The sequence below is a fragment of the Lontra canadensis genome, unplaced genomic scaffold (genome assembly GCF_010015895.1).
Source record: "Lontra canadensis isolate GAN:19392208 unplaced genomic scaffold, GSC_riverotter_1.0 scaffold3, whole genome shotgun sequence".
NCBI classification, from domain to species: Eukaryota; Metazoa; Chordata; class Mammalia; order Carnivora; family Mustelidae; genus Lontra; species Lontra canadensis.
The window spans coordinates 56,191,039-56,211,198 of NW_022630997.1; the positions used below are offsets into that span (position 1 = coordinate 56,191,039).

The 20,160-nt window shown below is 48.5% G+C and overlaps 1 long non-coding RNA gene across 1 annotated transcript; it reads left to right on the forward strand.

Moving 5' to 3' along the window:
* The first annotated feature begins 206 nt into the window (after window positions 1–206).
* On the forward strand, window positions 207–19,833 carry LOC116879712. The gene is made up of 3 exons (XR_004385092.1): window positions 207–217; window positions 3,924–3,929; window positions 19,721–19,833. It is a non-coding gene; the product is annotated as an uncharacterized LOC116879712 (long non-coding RNA).
* The last annotated feature ends 327 nt before the right edge of the window (window positions 19,834–20,160 follow it).

Consider the following 20,160-nt stretch of genomic DNA (forward strand, 5'->3'; position numbering starts at 1 on the left):
CTACTCAGATCATTTCACCATTGTCTCCCTCTGATTTCCTAGTCCAGACCCCTAGGTGAAAAGATGACCAGAGCTCTTGCACAGCCAAAATGCCCAGGACAATGGGTCCCCCTATGGCACCCTGAAGACCATCAGGAAAATGAGCCATAAGAGGAATCCACTTGCACATGAAACCTGATACCAGACACCTTCCTTGACTCCAGGTGAGCACACACATGTCCTCCCCTTGAATGATGTGCTCACCTGAGAAAGTTGAGCAGAGAAGCATCCCAGGGTCCAAATCTCCCAGGATGGGCCACCAGGTAAGCAGCTGCTTACCCACTGAGGGAGGGTAGATTTTCTCTGGAAGCACAACGAGTCACTCCCCAAGCTACTCAACAACCTATACTCCGTCTCCATTTGCCCTCCTCACAAAGGCCACTGTGCCCTGTTAGAGCTCCGCGCCTGCGTTTTACTTTAAAAAATATTTTCTAATATTGGAATATGGTTCATTGAAGAGAAAAACATAAACACCCACAAAGAATTCTTCTAATATTTCAGAAGATTTGTTTCCCATTGTTTAATTAAAACAGGAAATAAAAATGCATAGATTGCCCCTTGCACTGGCATGTATGATTCATGACAGTGACTTAAAGGAGAGCAGGAAATATAAGAGGAACAGATGTTCTGATGACCCATCATTTCATCATCAAGGTTTTGAAACTTCAAGCACACTCAAAGAAAGAAACCCAAACCAATGTGTTGGCCTGGCAATGTGAAGCAGTCTGAACTGGAGTGACAGGGACAGATGAAGAGATGTGTGTTGGCTGAGGTTGGTGGCACAGAAGGTGCCCTGCCAGCTCTCCACCTGGGCCTAACCTGTCCTCAGCCAGGAACCTGCTCACAGCCCTGACCCGTCACAACTGTCACATGGGGGACACACGGCCACCCCTGGCTCCAGGGTCCTCCTGCAGAACCCACTTCACTCTCCTCCAGGACCCCTGGCAGCTCTACCCAGACCTGGAACTGCCCTGTCTGCTGCAAAGCTCCAGGATTCTCCCATCTTGTCAAAATTATGCTTGCCCAAGGCTTTCATAAATGTGTTGTATTTCTCTCCACTTACCTTCCGACCTGGGCAAACTGTCAGTCACGCATCAATGGAACCTGAACATGCTCTGAGATCTGAGTCTTTCACTGCAGCCTTCTGAGGACTCCTTGTGCAACAAATACCATAGCCTAAGATAGAGGGTTATGAAACTATTATTTACAGAATAGTAAATTGTTAGTGGCTCTTCATTAGGCTGAAAGTTTCTGTGTAAAAAGCCTTTTCATAGATATTAACTTCCAGCAATTTCATGAGAAGAAACAAACTCTGTGGGATAAGCTGACTCATCCAGCATCAGGCAAGCAGTTCCAGAATTCACCCCAGGGCTCCTGGAATCTGCCAAGCCCTTTGACGCCAACAGCATGCTTCTATCCAGAAGAATTCCCAAAGACTCTCCTTCTGACTCCACCACCAAAGAAACTACAGGGAAAATACAGCAGGTCAGAATATCTAGATACATTGAGTCAAACTAGAAAGTCAAGCTTTACTTTTAAACAGTAAAAGCCTACTTTAAATCATTTTGAATTTTCCCTCTACCTTAATTGGAACACTTTTGATGAAAACACTAATCAGTACTGATTATGAAATATGATTATGTTTATGATTATGGGTATGAAACATCACCTTTGACAAATGACAAGACATCATCCATGTCTCTATCTGGCCACAAAAAGCCACCTAACTCTAGATGGTGGCCATTCAACCATCCCCTAGACCCAAAGGGATAAACACTGTTAGATGAAGGATCCAATTTTTAGCATATGCTAAAAGCACACTAAGAGTAAATCTCATCTTCCTTCTCTGATACAAGTGATTTCCTAGGAAACAGATGTGCAGATGACATTTTGTAAGCAGTAAATGAACAGAGAAGATGGTATTTCCTGCAATGTTCTACCCGCAGGGAAACTAAGTAACTTGCACCAAATCCAGAATGCTGACAGCTACTTCAGTTTTACTTCGTGGCTCAACTAGAGAAAAGACAAAAGCCCAGGAGGTTTTGGGTTAAAAAGAAGTTTTACCTCCAGTCCTGACATGTAAGTGACGTTGTGCCCAGTGTACCTGCTGCTTTCTCAGAATGCTGACGTCCTGTGACAAGCTGCCTGACTGACTCAGACGCTGTTGTTCAAAGCTTCCGGTATCGTGGAGCCAGATCCAAGAAGTTTTGTCAGGTGTGGATACGAAGGCACCTCTGAGCTAGGCCAGCACACCTGCTTCTGTTCCCGGGAAAAGGGAAAATACATACTTGTTCCTCTTCTTTTTTCTTTCTTTTCTTTTTCTTTTCTTTTTTTTTTCTTCCTTTTTTTGGAAACACATACTTGTTTCCTAAGTAGTAATTTTCAACAATATAAAACAGACCAATGACTTTGTCTTTTTTAGAAAAATGAAATTAAGCTTCCAAATGAACACCTCAACTCACCTGTTCCTCATGCAACTTGAGTGGGGTCTGGTTTCCTCCAGCTTCCAGGCCCCCAACTGGAGGACGCTCCTGCAGGATCCTGACAACCCATTACCTCCATCCCCGGGGAACACAGGACACAGTGCTGAAGCTGGGGGTTGCCTCTGGGGCTTGTTAGTGCCATACCTGTGCTGGGAGGGGGGCAGGAATCTGGAGGACCCTCATACACAACCCTGACAGCCAATTACCACCACCCCACAGACAGGGCGAAAAATGCTGAAGCTGGAGAACTGTTCTGGGGCTTGTTAGCACCATACCTGTGGGGGGTGGGGAACATGGGCCACCCTGCTGAACTCGGGTGCTGCTCAAGATCCATTACCTGTACTGTGCCAAGGGACAGGAGGCACCCCAATGAAGTTGGGGACTGTGTGATGTCTTTATATGCACTCGTCCTGGGGAAAACGGGAAACCCTGAAATGTCTGCAACCCATCCCACAAAAGCTTGGGTGAGCAGATGCCCTGGAGTTCAGGGGTCTGGGGGATATGGCCAGTTGATGGACATGGAGCAGAAGAGACTTTCAAGGGAAAAGGAAAACCCATCTGAGTCCCCACGATGAACTTGCTTCATCTGCCCCTCGAGGACCCTACCCCCAGGACCACCCCCCCCCAGTACACAGCCCACACTCACAGAGCAAGGACCCCTGCCCAGGAACTCTCCAAGTGCCCCTTTGCCTGCCACCATTCTGCATCCTTAGGCAGCTTTGGGTCCACCCACAGATGACTTAGCTCCACCCCCACGTGCTGATCAGTTGAGAAGGATGGTGCCCTGAGACTACTGGATGCTGCGCCTGCCTGTACCAGGTGTCCCGACCTTATGCCCACATCTCCCTACTTTTTGCAGGTACTCCCGGAGGTGGCAACTCCTCAATAGAACACCTGCCTCTGCGGGGCAGGAATGGGCGGGTCATGGGCAGGGCCCTCATACCCCAGACAACTGGCTGCTTCTGGGGAGCCCACTGGCTGCAGACCACCCTCAGACCTCTGCCCTTTCCCTTCCTGCACCAATACTGCCTGAGGAGTTGTTCCTGGCTCCTGGCAAGGTCAGCTGCTCTCAGACCTTCCCAGGCTTGGGCTTTAGGAAATGCAATGGTTGGGGCACCTGGGTGGTTCAGTCCTTAAGTGTCTGCCTTCAGCTCAGGTCATGATCCCAGGGTTATCGGATCGAGCCCTGCATCAGGCTCTCTGTTCAGTGGAGAGACTGCTTCTCCCTCTCTCTCTGTCTCTCTGCCTACTTGTGATTTCTGTCTGTCAAATAAAAAATAAAATTTAAAAGAAAAAGAGAAAGGAAATGCAATGGTTTCCCACATTTCCAAGGCAATTTTAAGACCCAATAAGTAATGCTCTAAGTGGGAGGAGCTTCACCTTCTGGTCTCACCTATGGAGTGGATGGTGCTTCTCAGACCTTCTGAGCATCCTTCTAGGATAAGCCCATTTGTGCTGGAAAATAGACACATGCTTGGTTCTTCAGGGAAGCTCCAGGATGAGCAAGAAAATCGCCCTTCTGTGCTGTTGGAATTGTGAACCAGGAACATTCATTTTCACTTAAAAAGAAAACATACTGTTATTGTTGACACTAAAGGAACAAACTCTTAAACATTTTAGAGAGAAAGGAAGAGAGTTTTATTCAAACCCAGGTCAAGATAGCTGCATGGGAGACACAATCTTAACAAGGAAGGGAGTGCTCTGGGGGAGGAACATCTGGGGCAGGTTCCTGTATTCATTCTGTATTGTTTTACATACAGAGTTACACATCATCATGAGGAAGAACATTTCAGAAAGTTACAGACTTTTTCTTATGTTTTCAGTATGTGCAAGTCAGTATGACTTTAATCTTATGGGAGCAGGAGAGATTCTTTTGTTTTTCTTATCTTTATGTTTGCAATGGCATTTTTTGGTAATCTTTTTTTTCTCCAAGCAGATGTATAACATGTGCCTTGGGCAGAAATAGGGCCCATGCTCTGAGGTTTTGCCCAGTCATTTTGAGCTTGATAAAACGTTAAAGGATAGCTTCCCTGGAAGCCCAGGATCTGGGCGCATGCATGGTAAAAGACAAAAATTTCCATTATTGTTCTAGTTACTACCAAGGAGAGGAACCTGAGACAAAAGCACCTTTAACAATACTACCAAGAAATCAAAATGATGCCTACAGAAGGATACCTTGTCAACACAGGTAACAGAGGTATTCACAGAAGCTGGGCTCCTCCCTTTCTTCTGCCCAAATCTCTGAAGAACACAGATTATTTAAAGTCAGAGTTTTAGAGTCTCCCAGCATCTTGGAGATGTCTGGTACCATTCCCTTGGACTACAGAATAAAAAAGAGTAGCTCATTGTCACAACACTAATTTAAACATGAAGTCCCCCTAAAGCTTGGATACACTGTCTTAGTTCTTTCCCTGCAGATTTTGACTAATGTAAGTCATAGTCATACCACATAAGCATTACAATGGTTGCAAAGTAAGTCATTGTGGGTAAGGGAATATTTTAGCACTGTTTACAAGCATTGTCTTACTTTGTAGAAAAGGCTGAGCTGAGTCTTTTTAAATACTATTTCAGACTTGTGTTACAGCACACTCTGAACATACCAGAGCTTGAAACAATTTTAAAAAGATAGTTCTTTCAGTAACTTTAATATCAGAAAAATATTATAATGTCTGTATTCCTAGGGATCTTTGAGTATCTTACTCAAAGTTCCTTCACTCTTAATGATCATGGTGGGTAGAGGTAAAAAGGCCAGCTGAATTTATTCCAGTTGAACACACAACAAGAAAATCCTGAGACCTGAGATGTTTCCAGATTGAGAAGACCAGCGATAAGAGGAAATAGTACCATGTATGGAATAACAAGGGATTTGGAGTCAATTTGGGGGTCTCAGTTAGGTTTCTGACACTAAAATCCTCTGTGACTCGAATCACCTCTGAGCCCCTGTCTAACCATCTAGAAAATGTGACTGATAACATCTACATCATAGTCTAGATGTTGAGAGGGAGAATTCCACACAGAGCTTGTGTGCTGGCTATCAAGACAGGTGCTCAGGAAGCCATGATTAGTATTTGGGTCTATTTTTTTTTCCAGAAGAAAGAATACATGTTGAATATGTATTTCTAATAGATGAATCCCAAGATGATTTTCAACCCTTAATGAAAGTCAAGAATCTACTATCATGTCATATCTCACTCAGAAAACATGCTGTTGGACTGATGAGGACAATACAATAGCACCATCATCACTAGGGCTGTGCAGCTTCCCATTTCCACATGGCCATGTTGTCCCTCTTAGCTCAGGGCCACCAGAAAGGGCAGCTTGGGTGGGGGGCACCATCATCACTAGGAGTGGGGAACTTCCCATTTCCATATGGCAATGTTGTCCCTCTTAGCTCAGGGCCACCAAAAAGGGCAGCTGTGGGGGATCACAGGCCAAGGCTGCCAGGTGTGGCTGGGGCAGGCAGAACTCTGACTTAAAGCTCAACTAGCTAATTACACAGCTAATTACGCTGCTAATTACACTGCTCGTCACAGATAGAGTACCATTGTCTGTGAGCTCTGATGTAGGAAAGGTTGAGGATTTCCTTTGTGATTCCCTCTCTGACCCCTAGGATATGTAGCAAAGTTACATTTAATTTTCAAACATTGAGGGACTTCCTGGTTTTCTTTTCATTTTGACTATGGTTCAATTCCCCTGTGGTCTAAGAATATAATCTAATTAATTTCAGGTTTTAAAATGTGTAGACTTGCTTCATGGCCCAACATTTCATCTACTTGGATAAATATCCTAGGACCCCTTGAAAACAATGTATTCTGTACTTAATGGGTAATGTTGCCTATATGTCAATTTGATCACATTTGTAACCAATGTTTCATCTGCTTTTTCTATCAGATATTGAGAAAAGTATATTAAAATCTTCAAACAATGCTACTCTAGTCAACATTGCATTGGAGAATCTACCAAGTGTTAGAAGGTAAGAGAAATAAAAAGAATAAGAATTGAGGGGATAATTGTGACCATTCACAGATAATATGAGGGTGTACATAAAAATACAAAATAGTCTATAAATACACTATTAGAATTCAAAATGGAGATCTTGCAAATCTTAGAACCAAGAAAGCAATCCAGAAAGCAGCCAGGGGGAAGAGATTTCTAATGTATTGAGGGAGGAATGTCAGAATAATGTTGGACCTGTCCACAGAGACCTGGCAAGACAGAAAGGGCTGACAAGACATACTCAGGATACTAAATGAGAAGAACATGCAGCCAAGGATACCATATCCAGCAAGGCTGTCATTCAAAGAAGAAATAATACCCATTCTTCTGAAGCTGTTTCAAAAAATAGAAATAGAAGGAAAACTTCCAAACTTGTTCTATGAGGCCAGCATTACCTTGATCCCAAAACCAGGCAAAGACCCCATCAAAAAGGAGAATTGCAGACCAATATCCCTGATGAACATGGATGCCAAAATACTTGACAAGATCCTAGCCAATAGGATCCAACAGTACATTAAAAGGATTATCCATCACGACCAGCTGGAATTTATTGCCGGGATGCAAGTGTGTGGTTCCACATTCGCAGATCATCAACATGATAGAGCACATTAATAAATGAAAGGACAAGAGCCATAGGATCATCTCAATTAATGCAGAAAAAGCATTTAACAAAATACAGCACACTTTCCTGATGAAAACTCTTTGAAGTGTAGGGATAGAGGGGACATTCCCCAGTTTCATAAAAACCATCTATGAACAGCCCACAGTGAATACCATTCTCAATGGGGAAAAGCTAAGGCTTTTTCCTTAAGATCAGGAACACAACAGGATGCCCACTTTCACCATTATTGTTCAGCATCGGACTAGAAGTCCTGGCCTCAGCAATCAGACTACAAAAATAAATAAAAGGCATTCAAATTGGCAAAGAAGTCAAACTCTCTCCTCATAGATGATATGATACTTTATGTGGAAAACCCAAAAGAATCCACTCCCAAATTACTAGAACTCATACAGCAATTCAGTCATGTGGCAGGATACAATTCAATGCAGAGAAATCAGTTGGTTCTCTATACACTAACAAAGTAACTGTAGAAAGAAAAATTAGGGAATCAATTCCATTTACAGTAGCACCAAAAATAGTAAGATACCTTTTGAATAAACCTAACCAAAGAGATAAAGGATTTATACTCTAGAAACTACAGAACACTTATGAAAGAAATGGAGGAAGACACAAAAAGATGGGAAACCATTCCATGCTCATGGATCAGAAGAATAAACATGGTTAAAATGTCTATGCTTCCCAGAGAAATCTACACTTTCAACACCACTCCTATTAAAATACCATTGGCACTTTTCATTGAGCTGGAACAAACAATCCTAAAACTTGTATGGAACCAAAAAAGGCCCCACAAAGCCAGGGACATGTTGAAAAATAAAACCAAAGCTGGGGCCATCACAATGCCTGACTTCAAGCTATATTACAAAACTGTGACAGCAAGGTATTCACACAAAAACAGACACATAGATCAATGGAACAGAATAGAGACCCCAGAAATGACCCTCAACTCTATGGTCAACTCATTTTTGACAAAGCAGGAATGAATATCCAATGGAAAAAAGACAGTATCTCCAGTTAGTGGTGCTGGGAAAATTGGACAGCCACATGCAGAAGATTGAAACTCAACTATTCTCTTACAACACACACAAAGATAAACTCAAAAGGGATGAGAGACCTTAATATGAGACAGGAATCATCAAAATCCTAGAGAAGAACATAGGCAGTCAACTCTTTGACTTTAGCCACAGCAATTTCTTCCTAGACACATCACTAAAGGCAAAGGAAACAAAAGCAAAAATGAACTATTGGGACTTCAGCAAGATGAAACCTTCTTCACATCAAAGGAAACAGTCAACAAAACAAAGAGACAGCCCATGGAATGGGAGAAGATGCTTGGAAACGACATTTCATATAAAGGGCTGGTATCCAAGATCTATGAAGAATTTCTCAAACTCAACACCCAAAAAACAAATAATCCAATCAAGAAATGGGCAGAAGACATGAACAGACATATCTCCAAAGACATGCAAATGGCTCACAGACACATGGCAAAATATTCAACATCACTAGCCATCAGTGAAATACAAATCAAAACCACAATGAGATACCACCTTACACTAGTTAGAATGGCCAAAATTAACAAGTCAGGAAATGACAGATGTTGGTGAGGATGGGGAGAAAGGAGAACCCTCCTACACTATTGGTGGGAAAGCAAGCTGGTGCAGCCACTCTGAAAAAGAGTGTGGAGGTTCCTCAACATGTTAAAAATAGAACTACCCAGGGGCACCTGGGTGGCTCAGTGGGTTAAAACCTCTGCCTTCAGCTCAGGTCATGATTCCAGTGTCCTGGGATTGAGCCCCACATCGGGCTCTCTGCTTGGCAGGGAGCCCGCTTCCTCCTCTCTCTCTGCCTGCCTCTCTGCCTACTTGTGGTCTCTGTCTGTCAAATAAATGAATTAATTTCACTACTGGGTATTTACCCCAAAGATACAGACATAGTGGAAAGAAGGGGCACCTGTACCACAATGTTCATAGCAACAATGTCCACAATAGCCAAACTGTGGAAGGAGCTGAAATGACCTTCAACACATGAATGGATAAAGATGTGGTTCATATATACAAAGGAATATTCCTCAGCCATTAGGAAGGATGAATACCTACCATTTGTATCGATATGGATGGAACTGGAGGGGATTATGCTGAATGAAATAAATCAGGTGGAGAAGAACAATCAGCATATGGTTTCACTCATATGTGGAATGTAAGGAAAAGTGTGGAGGACCATAGGGGAAGGGAGGGAAAACTGAATGGGAAGAAATCAGAGAGGGAGACAAACCATGAGAGACTCTGGACTCTGGGAAACAAACTGAGGGTTACAGAAGGGAGGGGGGATAGGGTAACAGGGTGATGGGTATTAAGGAGAGCATATTGTGGAGGCCAAGAAAAACAAGGCTGTACCCACCTCGAGTCTAGCCCTGACATAAGTGCAGCCATCTTGATGTTCCAGATTATCACAAAATATTTCTTGGGTTCTGACCTACTCAAGTTAGCACTTTAAACAGTCCCTCTCTCCTTTAATGATTGATTTAAACTCCTGGACTGGAAAAGGGTTTTTTGTCAAATAGCAAAAAAAACTTATTTGACCTTCATTTTCTTTTTGTTATACTAATCATGTTTTGCTATTTTCTCCCATGTCTCCTCACCTGACTTCAACTCCTTTGCTGTCATAACTTCCACAGATGATCCTTTCCACTTGGGAAGATCACCTGAGCAGTATTCCCTGAACTCAGCTGCCTCTGTCTTTCATAACTCCCCTACACATTCCCCAACTGACCAGTGTTGACCCAAGTAGGTAGGGACAACTCTATGTCCCTGTTCAGCAGGAAGAAGTTACAGAAGATGAGACCTTCCACCTTCAACTACCTTAAAGATTTAAGGGTCAAAATTGTTCAGGAGGGAATGATGAGGGAGCAGAAGGCTGACTGAGGACAAAGCAAAAGCTGGCGCCTTAACCCCACCTCCACCCCCTCCCCTTGGTAATAGGTGTGACATTCCTCAGGCACCCCTGTCTGCCCTAAAAGAAAAACAAATAGTTAACTTGCAGAGATCACAATCCTGCAAGATAGGAGTCTCCCCCCATCTACAAATGTCCTAGTAATTTACCACAAAGAAGCTATCTTATCAATAGCCCAACTTCCAGAGACAAATAATTCAGTTCCTTAAGCCCTAATGTTGCCCTCCCCTCCATAAAACTGAAGGAGACTGAATTTAACTAAAGTTAAATTTCTTCTAAACCTAAAACTCACTGACAAGGATGTTTGATATGTGACATTCCATCAGGAAACTCCCAATTGTCTTCATGTTAGTGCCTCATTAGAGGGAAAAACAACCTTGGCTTGACAAATGCCAGGCCTCCAATATCCTGACAGTCTTCTTTAGCATGACAGCCCTTCTTAATATCCCCTACCCAACTCATTTACTCCGGGTTCAAGGAAGGCTGACCAAAGGTTTCAAAAACAACATGCTATACCAAAGACCAATCAGGAATAGGATAGCTTAACATTGTAAAAATCATGTCAGAAAAAACAGGAACATAGGGCCAGCAGTCATGGCCCAATCACCTACTGCCGAGCCAGCAGTTGGCCCAATTACCTATTGCCGAGTCCACCCCTACTCTGTCTTTAAAAACTCTGACTGTAATCCGGTTCAGGGTCCAAGTCCCTATTCCGCTGTGTTGGGTATACTTGGGCCCAAGCTTAAGCTTGTTGAATAAACCCTCGTGTGATTGCATCGGTGTTGGCTCCTTGGTGGTCTCTTGGACACAAAAACTTGGGCACAACATGTTGTGATGAGCACTTGGTGATACAAACAACTAATGAATCATTGAACACTACATCAAAAACTAATGTACTGTATGATGGCTAACTGAACATAATAAAATAAATGAATGAATGAATATGCTTTCTACATGAAAAACATGTAATAATGGGTACAGAATTTCAGATTTGCATGATGAAATATTCTCAAGATATGTTTCACAGCAGTGCAAATACACTTAACACTACTGGACTTTATACTGAAAATGTTTAAAATGGCAAAATCAATGTTGGGATATTTTACAATTTTTAAAAGTACATTGTGTATGATTCCATTTTTATAAAGATTTGATTAATTTAGAGGAGAGAGCGCATGGCACGAGAGTGGTGGGAGAGGCAGGAGGGGGAAGAGAGAATCTTGAGCCCGCACTGCACTGAACACAGACTCTACATGGAGCTCAATCCCACACCATGAGATCACATTCTGAGCCAAAATCAAAAGTCAGTGGCTTAACCAACTGAAACACCATCCATCTCCTTGGGCATTAGTATTGGTGCATTCCATGCTCTCTCCACCACCACTGAGCTGAACACTCCTGAAAATGCATCTATGAAAAATCCTGCCAGAGTTTCCTGGGGTGAGTCTGAGTAAGAGCACTGCTAGGTGATGGGTACCCCTGCAGCCTGGGATGGGTGCTTCTCACTGTTCTCTCAGACAGGAGTGCCCATCACACTTCTCTCCAGGGAACCCCCATGTCCTCAGGCACCTGAGGGCCACCCGGCCCAGGAATTCACCTTCTCTAGCAGAGGACAGATGGGACTTCCTTTTCTGTCTAGGGATATGAACCCTGATCCTGGGAAAGGAGAGCTCTCCTGGGACTCCTGATCCAGACAGGCAGCTGTGGCCACCATGTATATGACAGAGCCAGAGTGGCTGGGCCTTGGAGGGAATGAGTGCCTTCAACCAGCCTTGTGTGGGGCATGTGGGAGCAGCAGCCCCTGCTTCTTGGGGAGCAGTGATGTGTGCAGAAGGAAGGAGGCTAAGCCATACCACAGTCCCACCTTTGGTCCTGACACCAGCAGGAAGGGAGCTCTGAGGACAGACTCCAGGAGGATTCTCATCCAGGGAAAAGGGGCCTGCTGGAGGGCACTGAAGCTGCCAGCATGGCCGCAGGCCATTTGCAGAGGATCATTTCTGGCACTTCCTTAGCACGTTGTCCGTGTTTGTGTGTGGACAGTGATTGGCCCACTCAGTGCTGGTGCACTGCCAGAGGCAGACTAGAAACCTTCCAGTGCCTGCTTATAGGTCAGAGGACCCCTCTGCAGAGAAGCAGAGGATGTCCCTCTTCCTCCACCAGCCACCCAGGAAGGCAGCCACCCTCCTGGGGAGGACCTGGGCCAGGCATGTGTTCTCTCTGAAGTCCCCACATTCAGTGGACATTGCTGTGCCTGAGAAAGGCCCTCTCAGCTCCAGAATCAGGAGCCATGAGGGGCTATCTTCCATCCTGGCCCAGGATCATGACCTGAAATGATCTTGTCTTTGATGACAGGTCTCCTTTAGGAGCCAGGGAGGGGCAGGCCCTGCAAGAGCTCTTCATTCGAGGAGGAGTCATGGAGAGAGTATGTGTCTCATTGGCCCAGCAAAACAAAACAACAACAAAACCCAAAGCCCAATGCTCAGGTTCTAACAGAAGCAGAATTTCAGTATTCTGTTTGGGGGCAGCCACCTCCTCTCTTACATGGCCTAGGGGGACCCCCAGGAAAGTCTTCTTTGTTCTTGTGCTCTCACAGGGATCAGCTGGTCCGTGTCCCAGGAACCCTACCATGTTCCACTGCTGAGGAAGACCCATACACAGGGACCTGGTGTCAGAAGTGTGGTCTCCCAGGGGCCTGGCAGCTGCATGGAAGAGGGTAGGGGTGCTCACTAGTGACACTCTACCATCCCCCACTGCACTCTGCAGTCCAGGCTCTCCCAGCTTAGGTCAATCACCAGCACCCCACATGCTCCTGCTATGGGAGCAATCATTCAGCATCACTGCATTGCACAGAGGTGGAGTACAAGGCCCAGAGAGGGGAGGCAAGTGGCTCCAGTCACAGGACTGGTTGGCAGAACGACTGGAAGTCAGCCCTCCTGAGCCCCTGTTAGCTCAGCCAGAGACTCCGAGCCCAGAGTGAGCCCTCTCCTGCCTGCCTAACCACACACTGGCCTCTGAGCTGGATGATGGACTGTTCTTCTTGGCCCTGATGGTGTTGCTGGCCAACTTGGAAGGAGAGTGCAGCTGGTAGGACAGGCTGTAGCTACAAGAGAGAGGGACACATCTGAGCTAGCAGGATCCACACTCTGGTCTCCCTCCTGGAGCCTGCCTGGGAACTGGAGTACCCAAACTCCCTAGGGGCCAGCACACAACAGGGCCTGCACTGACCAGGGAGCCATGGCCCCCAGGGAGCATCCATTTTGCCCTGTCCCAGCTCCTGCGCGGCATCACCTCTCCCCACTGTAGGGCTCCAGGACTTGAAACCAGACCCATAGGGTTGTCTCGGCTCCAGCTTGTAATGAGATCGCAGCCCCTGCAGCAGCTGGATTTCTGAGGCTGGAGGGAGGACTGGCTGCACACAAGGACTGGGTGGGGGGAGATGTGGGGCCTCATGGATGGTGAAGGATGGGTCAGGGGCCGAGTCCTGGGGCCACTGCTCATGTCTAAAAAGGACTGAAATCCCAAAATGCCCATGGGGTCTCTCATTACAGTAACAATACCCTCACACTCAGGCATCTTGGTGGTGGGCCCCTCCTCCCCGGCCTCCTTTCCATACCTCTGACTCCAGCAAGGGCTGTAGCCATGGACAGGCTGGATCTCTGTCCCAGGGTCCTACCAGGAAGATGAGGGAAAAAGAGGAGAAGAGAAGGGAAATGGAGTGGATTGCTCTTCTTCCTGTCCTGAGTCGGCCTCCCCTGCTGCCTCCAGGTCCTCTGGCCTGGTCCTGCACTTAGCTGGACCCTGGGAGGCAGTCTGCATTCCCAGCCAGCTGGTGAGGGATAATCAGTGACCTTTGTGTCCCCAGATGTCCAACCCAACATGGCCTTGCATCCTGAGCCTTGCTGCCCAGGATGGGCATGGTTCTGGGGCTCATTGGACTTTGGGGTCAGAGAGCACTTGGCGGTGGTGAGGAAACCTGGGGGACAGGTCGGGTGCAGAGCCATGTGTCTCGTGCATATCCGCTACAGGTCTGGGTCATGGTACAGGTGCTCTGTGCAGGTCCCCTGTGCACACCTGGGTCTCTCGGGAGAGAGGCCCGTGTACCTGGTTCACCTATCCTCCACATACTCCTGGAGGAGTGGCCAAGTTCAAGCATTTCCATGTCCAACCCTCAGGGACAGTTGGGAACCTGAGGTCAAGAGAGGTAGGGACTGGCCCAGGACAAATGAGGGATACAAAGGCCAAGGAGCAGGGCTGCTCTCCAGTCCTAGGCCAGCTCCAACCCTCCCATGAAGTTCACTTTGGGGGTTAATGCTCCTCAGACCCTTGGGGATAGCTACCCACCCTGTCCCATGTGGGCACATTACCTTGGGCATCCCCAGATAGGTAGAGGCATGTGTGATTGTGGGTACATGCACCCGCACGCATGCACACACACACACACACACACACCACTCTGACTGCCCAGCTTGGGGTCAGAAGAGGTGGACATACTGGGAGCAAGGTGGGTGACAAGGGGGAAAGAAGAAAAAGGTCAGAGGAAGCTGGGCAATGGGGGCGGGGTATCAGGACCCCTGGCAAGAACCCAGATCCATAGCATGGGGAGGGGAGACAGGTCAGGCTGATGGTCAGGGGGTCCCCAAGGGGCTCAGGGGAGTTGCCAGAGCACTGGGAGAGGACAGGGTCTGGGGTCTGTTGTCCATCACCATCCTGGGCTACTTGGGATTAGGAAGAGATATCCACCCCCCCCAAGTCCAGATGGAGCTATGGCACAAAAGGCCTCAGTTTATTCTTCTGTCAATTGGACTATAGAGGTGGGGTGTCCCTAGGGTCCCACATGCCTGTTGAAAAGTCTGTTGGCCTTGGATCTTCATCCCTGACCCACTGTGCTCCCAGTCCTGAGAAAATGATTTGTACTCTCTTGAGGTCCTTCTGAGTAGAGGACAGTCTGGGGGCTTGGGGGCCTGAGGACCTATGTTTGCAGAACATGGCAGAACACTGGGCCACTGGTCTTCAGGGTCCCCATTTGGAAGAGGTGCCAGAGTCAGTGCTCTGGCCAGTGTGAGGAGGCCTTAGGAAGGAACCAAGGACCAGGACAGGAGAAGGAAATGGGGAGAAGGTAGGTTTCTGAGGTTTCTCACATCGCCCCCAGAGCCCCCAGGTCCTGCTCCTGGGAGAGACACACAGACACACAGAGAAGACAGAGACAGAGAATAAACGCAGAGAGGGGACCAGGAGAAGTCACAGACTTTCTTCCATCAGGTTGGAAACAACATCTCATCACCATGCTCCATTCTATTCCTTAGAGTGTAGTCACACACGCCGTCCACCCTGGAGGGGAGAGAATTCCACAGGATGTGTGACTAGGATTCGGGAATTCCAGGAACCACTGTGGGGAATGCCCAGCACATGGATACAGACAAGGCCCTGGAACCCGGACCTATACCTAATGGGAGCCCCTGGAAGTCTGTGTTGCGAGAGGACAAGGTTGAAATCAGTTCACTGCAACCTTCCCATGGGGGCTGGGAGACAGGCAGGAGGAGGGTGGCTTTGCCCAGACCCCAGAGCAGATCCAGGCCCCTCTGAGCTGTGTTCTATGCCCCGTCCAGTACCCCACTCATCCTTGCATTGCCACATGTGTGTCCCAGCCTCCTGTGATAGCAGGAACATATGTGGAGGTCCACCCCTGATGGCATTCCTAGAAGTAGAAGCCAGAAGACCCAACTGTGCAGATGGGAGCCTGGGGAGGCCCTGAGAGGCACAGGGTCTGTCCATGGTCACAGTTCTGGGCATGAGCAGGAACCTGGTCTGAACCCAGCTTTGTGTTCTCACAGCGGGGACACTGTCTGCACTCAGGCCTCGTGGGGGTTGTGGGTAGGCTGTGTGAGTGTCACTATATGGATGGGGCATGGGGTAGAGGGTGAGCATCGAGAACCTGGGGGTGGGAGACCCTCAGGGGGTTCCGGTGTGAGGAAGAAGTCGGGTAAGTGGACCCCAGGAAGTAGTGACCTCATTTCCTGACAGCAGAGCCCAACAGAATTTGGAACCCAGGTAACCAGGCACCCACATTCCAGAGACATCCCCCTACCCAGCTCATTTCATTAGAGATCCTCAAAAGAACACGTTTGCGTATTGCATCCCGAAGTGTGGAGGCTGCAGGCAGAGGAGAGTGCACTCTGCAAACACTTTCCCTCACAGGGATGTCATATCAGGTCATCTCTGGTCATTTGGTCGGAAGTACAGAAAGGTGACACCATGAGTCCCCGAACCGGCCCCCAGCTCCATATGCTCTGATCTGAATGTGCAGCCCCAGGTTCCCTCCGTGTGTGTGTGTGTGTGTGTGTGTGTGTATCTGTATGTTTGTGTGTGTTTGTAAAGAAGGCTCACATGGGGTGCGCCCACCCCATACAAGAGCAGGTGGGCGAAGGGTCAGATGCCTGGTGGGCAGGTCATGTTCACACCCCAGGTCAAGGCTGCTAGGTGGGACAGGGTGTGGGGGGCTGTGAGCTCCTCCCCAAGGTTTATCCTATGTCCTACAGGTACGGGTCCCTGTCCCAGGTGTGGGGCTGTGCATGCACAGGTCTGTGTCTGATCTGGGAGCAGCAGGGGGACTGGGCAGGAGGACAGTGAGGATGGCCGGGCAGGGCTGTGATGCATCCGGGCCGGCTACCAGTCTCTGTCTTTGCAGAACATCAGGGATGATGAAACAGGAAGGAGGCTGGTGGACACCTGCTCCATCTCCCTGACACAGGGAGTGAGCATAAGGGCTCTCCAGGAGCAGGGACTGGGAACTGCCTGGGAAGGTTTCTGACACTGCTCAGGCCACTGTCCCTGGTGGTACCACACCAGACTGTGGGCCAGGACCTGGAGCCCATGGAGGCCAAGTCCGAGAGTGAGAAGGCTGGGGCTGGGTGTATGTGGGTGTCTGGGGATGGGTCGGTAGTGGGCCCCACAGGCAGGAGGTCCCAGAGGCTGGTGTGTGTCCAGGAGCAAGGACTCGGCTCAGAACACCCAGTGGGTGGACTGCAGTTGGGGAGATGTCCCGGTCAGGGTTCCTTCCTGGCTGTAGCTTCTCTGGGAGACCCTGGGCTGAGCTCTGTCTCTGCAAAGGAACACAAACATGTTCTTCATTCCAGGATCTCCAACAAAATGAGCTGGGCAGGGGGCTGTCTTTGGAATGTGGGTACCTGGTTACCTGGGTCTAGCTCTGAAGAGCCAGAGCTGGCTTCAACTTCACCCACAGCTCCAGACAGGGGGATGGTGCTTGGAGAGACCTCATTAGGAGACCAGGAGCCAGCAGGGTATCAGGCACCTGCCCACGGAGAGCCTGATGCTGTCCCAGAGGAGCTGGCGCCTGCCCCTGCCCCTGCCCCTGCCCCTGCCCCTGTCCCCGCCCCTGCCCCAGTCCCCACTCCCACCCCTGCTCCTGTCCCTGTCCCTATTCCAACCCCTGCCCCTACTCCTGTGGGACTCCCAGAGCCACATTCAGAGCCCACAGCCCTGCTCCTTGTACAACTGTCCCTTGTTCTATCCCCCCAAACCCAACAGCCCATAGGAATGTTTCGTCCCCTACCTGTATATTCTTTCTCTCTGGTACATGGTAACTGTTATTTTATCTTTCCGTGTTTTGTGTACTGTTTATTATTTGTTTTAAATAAAATTACTTGCTTTCACTTGAGCATGTCACAAACGTTAAGCACATTCCCAATGCTGTGCCACCACACCACAGAATATTGCTGTAGGACATCTCCTTCCCCAAAGGAGACCCTGAACCCAAAGCCCTCCCTGTGCATTTCTCCTCCAGCCTAGCCTCTCACAACCCCTAAGCTGCTCTCTCTCTCTGTTCCTTTTCCTGTTCTGGATGTTTCTGTATCTGGAATCACACAATATGTGCCTTTGTGTCTGCCCACCTATTTTCAAAGGGATTTGTTTTTTTCTGTTTATTTGACATAGAATTTCCCTTATATGATATTGAGACCCCCGATGGATTAGAGATGAGATGTAATCATAGAGGCCCCTTTAGGCATTAGGGGCACAATCTTGGGGTCGAGACCCCTGTTCCTGCTGGGACACCACAGCCTGACCCCAGACAGGACAAGGCTGGTTCCTCCTGTGGTCCACACAGAAATCAGGGAAATGCAGAAAGCTGGAAGACACACCACAGAGGGCAAACGCATCACTCACAACCCAAGGCCAGAGAAAAGTTTCACTTGACTGTGCTCCAAACCAGGCTCCAAGTCACTGGAGGGACAGACCAAATGCATGCAAGTCCAAGGGGGAGGATAGGCACATGGGGAGTATGTGTCAGAGATGCAGGAGCTCCCGGGGAAGGACTCTGGCAAAGGGAACACTATGTAGGTAGCGCTGGTCACCCTCAGACTGGCAGGTGTCTCGTCTGGGGACCAGCAGCCCTGGTTGGAACATGAGGAAATGGAGGTCCAATGCAGGTCCCCTGGAGAGAAGGGTGATAGGCACCCCTATCTGGGAGACCAGTGAGTAGCACCCATCCCAGGCCACAGGGTGCACCCATTTGAGGCCGTGCAATGCTCAGCCTCAGACTCAGCCCCAGAAACTCTGGCATGATTTTTCACAGATGTATCATCTGGAGTGTTCAGCACAGCGGTGGTGGAGAGAGGAGGGAATGGAACACCACTAAAGCCCAAGGAGATGGATGGGATCCACAGTCCTAGTCCTCATGATAGAATGTCCTGTAGCTATTGCCCCAGTGTCATCTGGGCACAGGATCTGGGAAGCCCCTCCTGAGACCCCCCCACCTCCTGCCACTCTGCTCCTGGGAATATTCAGAATTGTTTGAGGAGGTAGAGAGGATCCAGGGTGACAGTAGGTCCAAGGAAAAGGAAGGTCAACACTGGAAGGACAGATGGATGTGCCCTGAGCCACCATCCAGGGCCCAGGCTGTGATGCCCTCAGACCTCACCCCAAATGACTCCCGATGTATGGACCAGACTTCTGCTCTTTCACTCCCTCCTTCCCTACCTCATTTATTCACTTTCTCATTCATTACCCCCTCTATCCTTCCCCTCCCCTCTTCCCCCACTCCATCACTCTCCCTGCCTCCCTCCCATCCTTCCTCCCTCCTTCCCCTCCCTTCCTCTCCTCCTCCCCTGTCTCCCTCTCCCATCCTCCTGCATTCCCTCCAATCCACCCTCCCTCACTCTCATCCTCCCTCACTCCCACCCTGCCATCCTCCTCTTCTCCTCTCCCTTTCTCCCTCCCTACCTCTCCCATCCCTCCCTCCCTCCTTCCCCTCCCTTCCTTCTTTCCTTTCTTCCCTCTTTTCCCTCCCTCCCTCCACTCTCTCCCCTCCTTCAGGCCCTCCTCAGCAGAAGATCTGGGGTCCCTGCTCTGTACTGAGCACAGGGGCTTCATCAGTGAGCACCCACAACCCACATGGTCATGTCCACCGTGGGAGGTGACAGAGGGGCTAGCAGTGGTGATGAGCACCAGGAATCTGCTCCCGAAAACAGAGACTGGTTACACAAATAAAAGAATGGAGAGACCCATGCTTAGCACTTCCTCCAGAAAAATCTAGTCCTGAAAAGTGATGAAAAGTAAATATATCCTAGACTTCATGCAATGTGAGTGCTAATGGCCCGTACGCCCTGATTCCTAGAAGCAACCAAGAGTAAATCATCCAGTGTCTACTGGGGGTTTCTGACACAACTTTTCTGACCAAATGACAGCATTTCAGCCAACATCTCCAGGGCCTCCAAGTTTTCTGAAGGGTAGCTATGATCCTCTGACTCTCCCATCAACCTCTTTGAGAAGCTCTATCCTGTCATCTTCCTTGTCTCCTGCCTTTTCTGCGACCCTTCTGTGGTCTCCCCTCCCCCAACCAGGGCCATCCTTGCCAGGATTCCCCATGCCCTTTGCTGGGTGCCCACAACCCACACTGGGTTCCATGAGCCCTATGTATTGTACAAGACCTCTGCGCTCCCTCTGGGGTCACCTGGCATCTCCCTTGATGTGGCCTGCATCTCCCTGCACTGGGTCTCCTCTGACAAGTCTGTGAGGCCAGCCTGTGCCCATGTCACGGGCATGGAAGTGTGAGTC